Here is a 12375-nt window from a genome sequence, read left to right on the forward strand (position 1 = left end):
ACTGTAGAGTTCTACCAAACCTTCAGAGAAGAGTTAACACCACTTCTGCTAAAGGTATTTCAGATCATAGAGAAGGACCGAATACTCCCAAACTCAGTCTATGAAGTCAGCATACCCCTGATACCAAAACCAGGTAAAGACACCACAAAAAAAGAAAATTACAGACCTATATCCCTCATGAACTTAAATGCAAACATCCTAAACAAAATTCTAGCCAATAGAATTCAACAGCATATCAAAAAAATAATTCACGATGACCAAGTGGGATTCATACCAGGCATGCAGGGATAGTTCAACATTAGAAAAACAATTAAATAAAGCAAAAGACAAGAACCACATGATTTTAACAATTGATGCAGAAAAGGCATTTGACAAAATTCAACACCCATTCATGATAAAAAAAAAAAACACTCAGTAAAGTAGGAATAGAAGGAAAATTCCTCAACATAACAAAGGGCATTTATACTAAGTCAACATCCAACATCATCCTAAATGAAGAGAGTCTGAAAGCATTCCCCTTGAGATCTGGAACCAGACAAGGATGCCCTTTATCACCACTCTTATTCAACATCGTGATGGAAGTCCTAGCCAGAGCAATTAGGCTAGATAAAGAAATAAAGGGCATCCAGATTGGTAAGGAAGAAGTATAAGCATCTCTATTTGCAGATGACATGATTTTATACACAGAAAACCCTAAAGAATCCTTAAGAAAACTACTGAAACTAATAGAAGAGCTAAGCAGAGTATCAAGATACAAGATAAACATACATAAATCAGTTGGATTCCTCTACACCAGCAAAGAGAACGTCAAAGAGGAAATCACCAAATCAGTACCATTTACAGTAGCCCTCAGGAAGATAAAATATTTAGGAATAAATCTTACCAGAGATGTAAAAGACTTATACAAAGAAAACTACAAAACACTGCTGCAAGAAACCAAAAGAGACCTACGTAAGTGGAAAAACATACCTTGCTCATGGATAGGAAGACTTAACATTGTAAAAATGTCTATTCTACCAAAAGCCATGTACAGATACAATGCAATTCCTATCCAAATTCCAATGACATTTTTAATGAGATGGAAAAACAAATCGCCAACTTCATATGGAAGGGAAAGAGGCCGGATAAGTATAGAATTACTAGAAAAGAAAAACAAAGTGGGAGGCCTCACTACCTGCTTTTAGAATCTATTATACCACCACAGTAGTTAAAACAGCCTGGTACTGGTACAATAGATACTTAGACCAAAGGAACAGAATTGAGATTCCAGACATAAATCCAACCACAATGAGCAGCTGATATTTGACAAAGGCCCAAAGTCATTTAAATGGGGAAAAGGCAGTTTTTTAAACAAATGGTGCTGGCATAACTGGATATCCATCTGCAAAAAAATGAAACAAGACCCATACCTCACTCCATGCACAAAAACTAACTTAAAATGGATCAAAAACCTAAATATAAAATAGAAAATGATGAAGATCATGGAAGAAAAAATAGGGACAATATTAGGAGCCCTAATACATTTTAATACATGGCATAAACAGTATACAAAACGTTACTAACAATGCAGAAGAGAAACCAGATAATTGGATGCTCCTAAAAGTCAAATACCTATGCTCATCCAAAGACTTCACCGAAAGAGTAAAAAGATTACCTACAGACTGGGATAAAGTTTTTAGCTATGACATTTCCGATCAGTGCCTGATCTCTAAGATCTACGTGATACTACAAAAACTCAACTACAAAAAGACGAATAACCCAATTAAAAAATTGTCAAAGGATATGAACAGACACTTCACTAAAGAAGACATTCAGGCCTCTACCAGATACATGAGGAAATGCTCTTGATCATTAGCCATTAGAGAAATGCAAATCAAAACTACAATGAGATTCCAAACAAGGCTGGCATTAATCCAAAAAACACAAAATAATCAATGTCGGAGAGGTTGTGGAGAGACTGAAACACTTATACACTGCTGGTAGGAATGTAAAATGGTACAAACACTTTGGAAATCGATTTGGCACTTCCTTAAAAAGCTAGAAATAGAACTACCATACAATCCAGCAATCCTACTCCTTGGAATATATCCTAGAGAAATAAGAGCCTCTACATGAAAAAATATAGGCACACCCATGTTCATTGCAGCATTGTTTACAATAGCAAAAAGATGGAAGCAACCAAGGTGCCCATCAACGGATGAATGGATAAATAAAATATGGTATATTCACACAATGGAATACCCTGCATTGATAAAGAACAAGGATGAATCCGTGAAACATTTCATAACATGGAGGAATCTGGAAGGTATTATGCTGAGTGAAATTAGTCAGTTGCAAAAGGACAAATATTGTATAAAACCACTATTACAATAACTGGAGAAATAGTTTAAACAGAAAACAAAATATTCTTTGATGGTTACAAGAGGGGGGAGGGAGGGAGGGAGAGAGGTTTTAACTAATTAAATAGTAGATAAGAAGTATTTCAGATGAAAGACAACACACAATACAGAGGAGGTCAGCGCAACTGGATTAAACCAAAAAGCAAAGAAGTTTCCTGAATAAACTGAAGACTTCGAAGGTCAGCGTAGCAGGGGCAGGGGTTTGGGGACCATGGTTTCAGGGGACATCTAAGTAAATTGGAATAATAAAATCTTTTAAGAAAACATCCTGCATCCCACTTTGGAGAGTGGCGTCTGGGGTCCTAAACGCTAGCAAGAGGCCATCTAAGAGGCATCGATTGGTCTCAATCTGCCTGGAAGAACAAAGGAGAATGAAGAACACCAAAGACACAGGTAATTATGAGCCAAAGAGATGGAAAGGGTCACATAAACCAGAGACTATATCAGCCTGAGACCAGAAGAACTAGACGGTGTGTGGTATAACCGATGACTGGCCTGACAGGGAACACAACAGAGAACCCCTGAGGGACAGGAGAGCAGTGGGATGCAGACCACATATTCTTGTAAAAAGACCAGACTTAATGGTCTGAGCCTAGAAGGACCCCAGAGGTCATGGTCCCCAGACCTTCTGTTAGCCCAAGATGGGAACCATCCCCAAGGCCAACTCTTCAGACAAGGATTCGACTGGACTATGGGATGGAAAATGACACTGGTGAAGAATAAGCTTCTTGGATCGAGAAGACACATGAGACTATGTAGGCATCTCATGTCTGGAGGGGAGATGAGAGGGTGGAGGGGGTCGGAAGCTGGCCAAATGGACACAAAAATAGAGAGTGGAGTGAAGGGGGAGAACAATTACGAGTATATAGCAAGGTGTATATAAATTTTTGTACGAGAGACTGACTTGATTTGTAAACTTTCACTTAAAGCACAATAAAAATTTAAAAAATCATTCCACATCATTAACATAATTTCAATGTCACTCAAAAAAGCTCCCCCTTACACCCTTCCTCCACCATTAATTTTTTTTAACCACTAATAATCTTTGGTTTCTATTGTTGTTATAATTAGGTGCCACTGAGTCAGCTCCAACTCATAGAGACCTTATGAATAACAGTAAAAAACTTTGCCCTGGCATGCACAATTCTCACGATCTTTGCTATGTTTGAGTCTACTGTAGCAGACACTGTGTCAAGCCATCCCACTTAGGATCTTCCAAGCATAAGTTTTTCTCTAGTGATTGGTCCTTCTTGATGACACGTCCAAAGACGTGAGACAAAGTCTCACCATTCCCTCCTCTAAAGCTGTACTTCTTGCAAGACTGATATTTTCTTTCTTCGGACAGTCCATGGCATATTCAATATTCTTCACCAAAACCACAATTCAAATGGGTCAATTCTTCTTTGATCTTCCTTTTTCATTGTCCAACTTTTGCATACATATGAGGAAACTGAAAATATCATAGCTTGAGTCAGGCCATGGCTAAGTCATCAGTGACATTTCTGCTTTTTACACTTTAAAAAGGTCTTTTACAACAATTTTGCCCAATGCAATATGTAGTTTGATTCCTTGACTATTGCTTCCATGGGCATTAATTGTTGATCCAAGAAGAATGAAATCCTTGATAACTTCAATTTCTTCACCATTTATCATGATGTTGTTTATTGGTCCAGTTTAAGGATTTTTATTTTTTTTATGTTCAGGTATATATATATTTGGTTTCTATATATATATACTTATTTCATACAAGTAAGATCATACAGTATTTTTATCCTTTTTGCAATGGACTTATTTTGCTCAGCATAATGTTTTCAAGGTTCATTTTTGTTGTGGCATACATCAGAACTTTATTTCTCTTTACAGCTACAAAATATTCCATTATACGCATACACCACATTTTGTTTACCCATGCATCTGTTAATGAAAATTTTGGTTGTTTCTACCTTTTGGCTATTGTGAAAAGTGCTGCAATAAACATTGGTGTACAGGTTTCTGTTTGTGTCCCTGCCTTCACTTCTGGGCATATACTTAGCCCTCATGGCACAGTGGTTAAAGCACTTGGTTATTAACCAAAAAGTCAGTGGTTAACCCCCACCAGCTGTTCCATGGGATAAAAATGTGCCAGTATGTTTTCATAGAGATTTACAGCCTTGGAAACCTTATGGGGCAGTTCTACTCTGTACTATAGGGTCTCTATGAGTCAGAATCAACTCCTTAGCAGTGGGTTTGGTTTTTTTGGTGGGGATGCTACATCATATGGTGATTATATGTTCAACTTTTTGAGGAACTTCTGAACTGTTTTCAAGAGTGACTATACCATTTTATGTCCCCCCCAGCAATGGATAAGTGTTCTAGTTTCCCCACAATGTCACCAACACTTACTGTTTTCCATTTTTTTTTATTTCCATTCTAATAGAGGTGAGGTGATATATCATTGTGGTTTTGATTTGTGTCTCTCTAATGACACCACTTGTCTGTCGGTTTGTCATACTGTGGTGGCTGGCTTGCTGCTGTGATCCTGGAAGTTTTGCCACTAGTATTTCAAATATTAACAGGGTCACATGTGGTGAACAGGCTTCAGAGGAGCTTCCAGACTAAAACAGGCTAGGAAGAAGGACTTGACAATCTACTTCTGAAAAAAATTAGCCAGTGAAAACCTTAGGAATAGCAGTGGAACACTGATACAGTGCCAGAAGTTGAGCCCCTCAGGTTGGAAGGCACTCAAAATACAACTGGGGAAGAGCTACCTCCTCAAAGTAGAGTCAACCTTACTGATATGAATGGAGTTAAGTTTTGGGGATCTTCATTTGCTGATGTGGCACAACTCAAAATGAGAAGAAACAGCTGTAAACATCCATTGGAATGTATGAAGTATGATTGGAAGTCTTCAAAAATGAAATGGAAGGCATAAAGATCAATATCCTAGGCATCAGGGAGCTGAAATGGACTGGCATTGGTCATTTTGAATCAGACAATCATATGGCCTACTCTACCAGAAATGACAAATTAAAGAGGAATGGCATTGAATTCATCATCAAAAAGAAACATTTCAAGATCTATCCTGACATACAATGCTATCAGTGATAATATTCATATGCCTACAAGGAAGACCAGTTAATACAACTATTATTCAAATTTACACCAACCACTAATGCAAAAGATGAGGAAATTGAAGATTTTTACCAATTTCCTCAGTCTGAAATTGATCAAATATGCAATCAAGATGATTGATAATTATTGGTGATTGGAATGCAAAAGTTGGAAATGAAGAAGAAACAGTAGTTGGAAAATATGAGCTTGGTAAGAGAAATTATGGCAGATACTGAATGGAATTTTGCAAGACCAATAACTTCTTCCTTGGAAATACATTTTTTCAATAACATAAATGGTGACTAAACATGGGAAGCTTGCTGGGTGGAAAACACAGGAATAAAATTGACTTCATAAGTGGAAAGAGAAGATGGAAAAGCTCAATATTATCTGTCAGTGCAAGGCCAGGGACCAACTTTGGAACAACCAATAGCTCATACGCAAGCTGAAGTTGAAGCTGAAGAAAATGAGAACAAGTCCACGAGAGCCAAAATACAACCTTGAGCATATCCCACCTGAATTTGGAGACCATCTCAAGAATAGATTTGATGCATTGAACACTAATGACCAAAGACAGACAAGTTGTGGGATGACATCAAGGACATCATACTTGAAGAAAACAAAAGGTAATTAGAAAGACAGGAAAGAAAGAAAAGACCAAAATGGATGTCAGAAGAGACTCTGAAACTTGCTCTTGATCGTCGAGTAACTAAAGGGAAAGGGAGAAATGATGATGTAAAAGAGCTGAGCTGAAGATTTCAAAGGTTTGCTCAAGAAGACAAAGCAATATAATGAAATGTGCAAAGCTCTGGAGTTAGAAAACCAAAAGGGAAGAACAGGCTCGGCATTTGTCAAGCTAAAAGAACTGAGGAAAACATTCAAGCCTCGAGTTGCAATTTTAAAGGATTCTATGAGCAAAATGGAAAGCCTGCTAGCATAGTGGTTAAGAGCTATGGCTGGGAAAGCCTGCTAGCATAGTGGTTAAGAGCTATGGCTGCTAACCAAAACGTCAGCAGTTCAAATCCACCAGGCACTCCTTGGAAAGTGTATGGGGCAGTTTTACTCTGTCCTATAGGGTCACTATGAGTTGGAATCGACTCAACGGCAACGGGCTTGGTTTTGGCTTTTATGGGCAAAATATTGAATGAATACAATTGACAGGTTTCAACAAATGGATGCAGTTCTGGAGGTGCTTACTCATCAATGCTAAGAAACTTGGAAGACAGCTACCTCGCCAAACAACTGGAAGAGATCCATTTTTTTGCCCATTCCAAAAAAAGCTGATCCAACAGAATGCAGAAATCACAATATCATTAATGTCATTAAAAACAATATCCTTAATATCACAGAAAAGTAAAATTTTGCTGGAGATGAGTCAAAAGTAATTGCAGCAGTACATCAACAGGGAACTGCCAGAAAGTCGGGTTCAGGAGAGGACGTGGAATGAAGGATAGATAATATTTCTGATGTCAGCTGGATCTTGGCTGAAAGCAGAGACCACCAGAAAGATGCTTACCTGTGTTTTATTGACTATACAAAGGGATTCAACTGTGTGGATTATAACAAATTATGGATAAATTTGCTAAGAATGGAAATTCCAGAACATTTAATTGTGCTCATGAGAAACCTGTACACAGACCAAGAGGCAATGGTTCGAACAGAGCAAGTGGGTACTTCATGGTTTAAAATCAAGAATGGTGTGTGTCAGGATTGCATCCTTACACCATGCTTATTCAATCTGTATTCTCAGCAAATAATTTGAGATGCTGGGCTCTATGAAGAAGAACATGGCATCAGGATTGGTGGAAGACTCATCAACAACCTGTATTATGCAGATGACACAACCTTGCTTGCTGAAAGCAAGCAAAGAGGGCTTGAAGCATTTACTGACAAAGACAGCCTTCAGTATGTTTTACACCTCAACATAAAGAAAACAAAAATCCTCACAACTGGACCAATAAATAGCACCATGATAAATGGAGAAGAGATTGACATTGCCAAGGATTTCATTTTTACTTGGGTCCACCATCAACAGCCATGGAAGTAGCAGTCAGGAAATCAAAGAACTTATTCACTGGGCATATATGCTGGATAAGATCTCTTTAAAGTGTTAAAAAGCAAAGACTCCACTTTAAGGACTAAGCCATGATATTTCACTTGCCTCATATACATGCAAAAGCTGCACGATGATTAAGGAAGACCAAAGAAGAATTGATGTCTTTAATTATGTTGTTGGTGAAGAATATTGAATATACCATGGACCGCCAGAAGAATGAACAAGTCTGTCTTGGAAGAAATACAGCCAGAGTGCTCCTTGGAAGTAAGGATGGTGAGACTTTGTCTCAGGATGGCACAGGACTGGGCAGTGTTTTGTTCTGTTGTGCATGGGTTGCTGGGTCAGAATTTACTGGACAACGATGTTTTTTTTTTGTTATTGTTTGGTTGTTGGCCATTTGAATATTCTCTTTGTGAACTTTCTGCTAAATCTTTTCCCCATTTTTTTGATTGAATTGTTTTCTTTTTTTGTTGTTAAGTTGTACAAGTTTTATATATATGTTTTGAGTATTAGGCACTTATCTAATACATGGTTTCTGAAATTTTCCTCCCAGTCTGTAGCCTCTCATTTCATTTTATTGATAAATTCCTTTGATGTACAAAAGTATTTAATTTTTTGAGGTCTTATCTATTTCATCTTTTTCTGCTCAAGCTTTTGTTATCATATCTGATTATTTATCACTAAACACTAGATCCAACAGCCTTGCCCCTACATTTTCTTCTAAGAATTTAATGTTTTTAATTTTCACACTTAGGTCCTTCATCCATTTTAAATTGGTTTTTGTGTATGGGATGAGGCTGTATCCTAATTCATTCTTCTGTATTTGAAAATCCAATTTTCCCAGCACCATTCGTTGAATAAACTCTTCGTTTGTCATTGAATGAACTTAGCACCTTTGATAAAAATCAGTTAATCACAGATGTTTGGATTTATTCAGGACTTTCTATTATATCCCATCATTCTAATATGTCTATTATGATACCAGTCATTGTTAGGTGCCATCAAGGTGTTCCAAACCGTAGTGACCCCATTCACAACAGAATGAAACACTGTTCAGTCCTGCCCCATCCCCACAATCACTGCTATGCTTGAGCACATTGTTGCAGCCACTGTGTCAATCCATCTTGTTGAGGGTCTTCCTCTGTTACAGTGGCCCTGTACTTTACCAAGTATGATGTCCTTCTCCAGGGACTGGTCTCTCCTGATAACATGTCCAAGGTACATGAGACAAAGTGTTGCCATCTTTGCTTCTAAGGAGAAATCTTGTTTTACTTCTTCCAAGACAGATTTGTTCATTCTTCTGGCAGTCCATGGTCTTATTCTTCATCAACACCATAATTCAAAGGCACCTGTTCTTAGGTATACAAATGTTATTGTAAAATGATACCAGTACCAGGCTCTTTTAATTCCTGTAGCTTTGTAGTATCTTTTGAAATCAGGGCATGTGAGTCCTCCTAATTTATTTTTCTTCTTCCAGATTGCTTTAGATATTTGGGTCTACTTTAGTCATCTAGTGCTGCTACAAAGAAATACCACAAGTGGATGGCCTTATCAAGGAGAACTTTATTCTCTCACAGTCCAGTAAGCTAGAAGTCCAAATTCAGGGTGTCAGCTCCAAGAAGGCTTTCTCTCTATGTTGGCTCTGGAGAGAGGTCTTTGTCATCAGTCTTCCCCTGGACTAGGGGCTTCTCTGCACAGGAACACTGGGTCCAAAGGACGTGCTCTTCTCCCAGCACTCTTTTCTTGGTGGTATGAGGTCCCCCAACTCTCTGCTTGTTTACCTCTCCTTTTATCTCTTGTAAGATAAAAGGTGGTGCAGGCCACACCCCAGGGAAACTCCCTTTAGATTGGATCAGGGACGTGACCTGAGCAAGGATGTTATATCCCACCTTAATCCTCTTTAACCACAAGCAGCGATTATGATTTGTAACACATAGGAAAATCACAACATGGAGGACAACCACACAATGCTGGAAATCATGGCCTAACCAAGTTGATACATATTTTGGGGGACACAATTCAATCTATTACACTCTACCCTCTGGCCCCCCAAAATTGATGTTTTTGCTACATGTAAGACACATTCACACCATCATATCATAGCAAAAGTCTTAAATCAACTCCATAAGAACTGGCCAAACAAAATGAGTGATAATGTAACTTACTGTTTTCAGTTAGGGTCATAATTAGATATAAAATACTTGAGATTATTGATAAATGCAAATTTAAAATTAAATGCAAGAAAAAGGTGCTATTGTTTAAAAATATTTTTGTTACAACTTATTTGTGTTTATCCTTTAATTAGAACACTTTCATAAAAGAAAAAGTCCAAATACATTAATTCGTTGTTATTGTAAACAATTATGAGGGTTTCAATTAATAAGGAGGAAAGGAGGAATTTTATGGAGCGGAAGAAAGAATTATCCTACAAGAGGATACATAGACAGAATTCTGAAGCCAGGAATATGCCTTTATTGAGGCCTTTATAAAAAAAAAAAAAAGGCATATATAATTCCTTTTCTGAAGAAAGTAATTAATATATAACAACTGGATGAAAAGTATCTTTCTCTGTGGACAGAAATGTTTCCAGGAGGCTTAAACATTGATTTTCAGCTCTCATCTCACTGCCTTTTCCTGTGAACTTGTAACTCATATTCTCTCTATGCCTAAGTTATCCAATATATAAAAAAAAATTTCCAAGCTGATTTTTTTGAAATCTCTTCAAAATCTAATAGTTCTTTGATCTACTAAAATATACTTACTGATATTTATCCTATTTTTCTTAAACAATAACAACAACAAAGCTTTTATTTTTTCACTTCAAAAATTGTGCTGCCTTTCCGAATACTTAGTGTTATTATTTTTTGGTCAAATTTTTGTTATTTACTGGAAATTAAGAGTTTTGAAGCCAGTGAAGAGGATCAAAATAGTGCAAATTCATTTCAGAGGGAATCCTGTGTTTAATATTACAATGAAATAGAGAATTTCCCTTGATTTATGCTTTATACAGTTTTCTTTATATCACCTTTTATATGATGATTTTTTCTCTTTAGTGTTATTACTTGGCTGTGTCACATCATGCTTCAGTTTTTCCCCTGATGGGATACTGGTGAAAGCGCTAATAGTCAAATGAAACTATGGTCAGAGATGGCTAGGATGTCAGTTTTACATTGCATTGAACAAGAACTTTTATCACAAAGAGGAATTTGTAACAGGAGTTAGTACAGGACTTCAGAGTCCAAGTGAATTTTTTGTTCCTGATTGAAATGAAATGTGAAGTACAGACATCATGATGATTAAGTTAAATAAATGATCTTTCCCCAAAAGTTAGGATTTCTCTGAAAAATTGCACCTCGGAATGGATTCATGTCCTTAAACAAAAGTGTATAATTTGTGAAGTAAATAGTTGAGGAGGTCTGAAGACAAAGAGCTCCTAAAAGCCATTTCTGCCCAATTAGTGCCAAGGAAGTAATAGACACTTTGATTTGTGGCCCAAGGAAGAAGGGAAGTGCAAAGATAACTGTGTCCCCAGTCAGCAGCATCAATAAGACAAGCATCATCATCTACAGCATTTAGAATTTTCATCTTTCACTTTTGTGTGCCTGTATTTAGAAGTTTATGCACAGTTTCATCACCTTAGCTACATTTATAAATGTGCCTCTAACGGGGTGTGTAAATCACTACCAAAACTCAAAACCCAAACACACTGCCATTGAGTCAATTCTCATAGTGACCTGTAGGACAGAGTAGAACTCCCCCATATGGTTTCCAAGTTTATAAATCTTTAATGAAGCCGACTGCCCCATCTTTTTCCCAGGAAGCTGCTGGTGGGTTGAAACCATGAACCTTTTGGTTAGCAGCCTCAAATATTTCACTTTAACCTTTATTTTTTGCCATCATTTTCCCCATACTTTCATTTCTAAACAATATAATTACTCCTTTCATAGTAAAAAGCAGCCAATTGTCAGTTAACAATTGTTATAAAACTGAACACTTTCTCCCCAAACTTCCTCCCGTGGTAAAGGTCATAAATCAATCTTAATTAGCCAAGTAGATTATGCAATTTTTAGTATTTGAAAAGAATATCACGAAATATGAAGTCTTTTTTTGTCTTTTTCCCTTAGCTAAAGGATAACTATTAAAGTTTCAGCCCTCATTTTGAAATTCTTCAGATATACTAATTGTTCTTTGTTTTTTTCTTCCAAGAAAAGAAAAAGAACCATGTATCATTTGATATTGTGACAGTGTAATAATAAATTTAAAAAAATAAGCAATGGTAACTTACAGATGCATCCTATATTCTAGTCTCAGAATCGACCCAACAGCACACAACAACAAAAAAAGTCTTGTACTAACCCATCATCACTAATTTACGATAAAATAGAGATCTTCACTGTAACATTGGGAACATGGCTGATCACTTCTATCTCTGCTTTTCATGAAAGAGAACTCTAGCCATAGAGGTACTGGTCAGCCTCTATGGAAAACTGAGATGTTCTCCAATCCTATTATATGGATTCTATACTTTTCCATTCATCTTGATGCAATCCTATTTTTTCCCTCCTTAATATTTCCACATTCAAACAATTCAAAAAAAGGTCTTGAGGGGAGCTCTGGAAAGATGTTGGCATAAACAGACCATTGTTCTGACCCTCCACACAAATTCAACAAGGAAATGATACTCAACTTGAAGGATTCTGAATCATCGAGCAGAGAAAAGCAGCAGGGTATTGCAGACAGGCAAGAATCAACTGATTAACAGTAAGTCACATCCGGTAGGAAAATTGCTTCTCTCACTGTCCCTGCCCCTCCTTCCAGCCACATGGGCTA

This window comes from Loxodonta africana, chromosome 23, assembly GCF_030014295.1.
Source record: "Loxodonta africana isolate mLoxAfr1 chromosome 23, mLoxAfr1.hap2, whole genome shotgun sequence".
Classification (NCBI taxonomy): domain Eukaryota; kingdom Metazoa; phylum Chordata; class Mammalia; order Proboscidea; family Elephantidae; genus Loxodonta; species Loxodonta africana.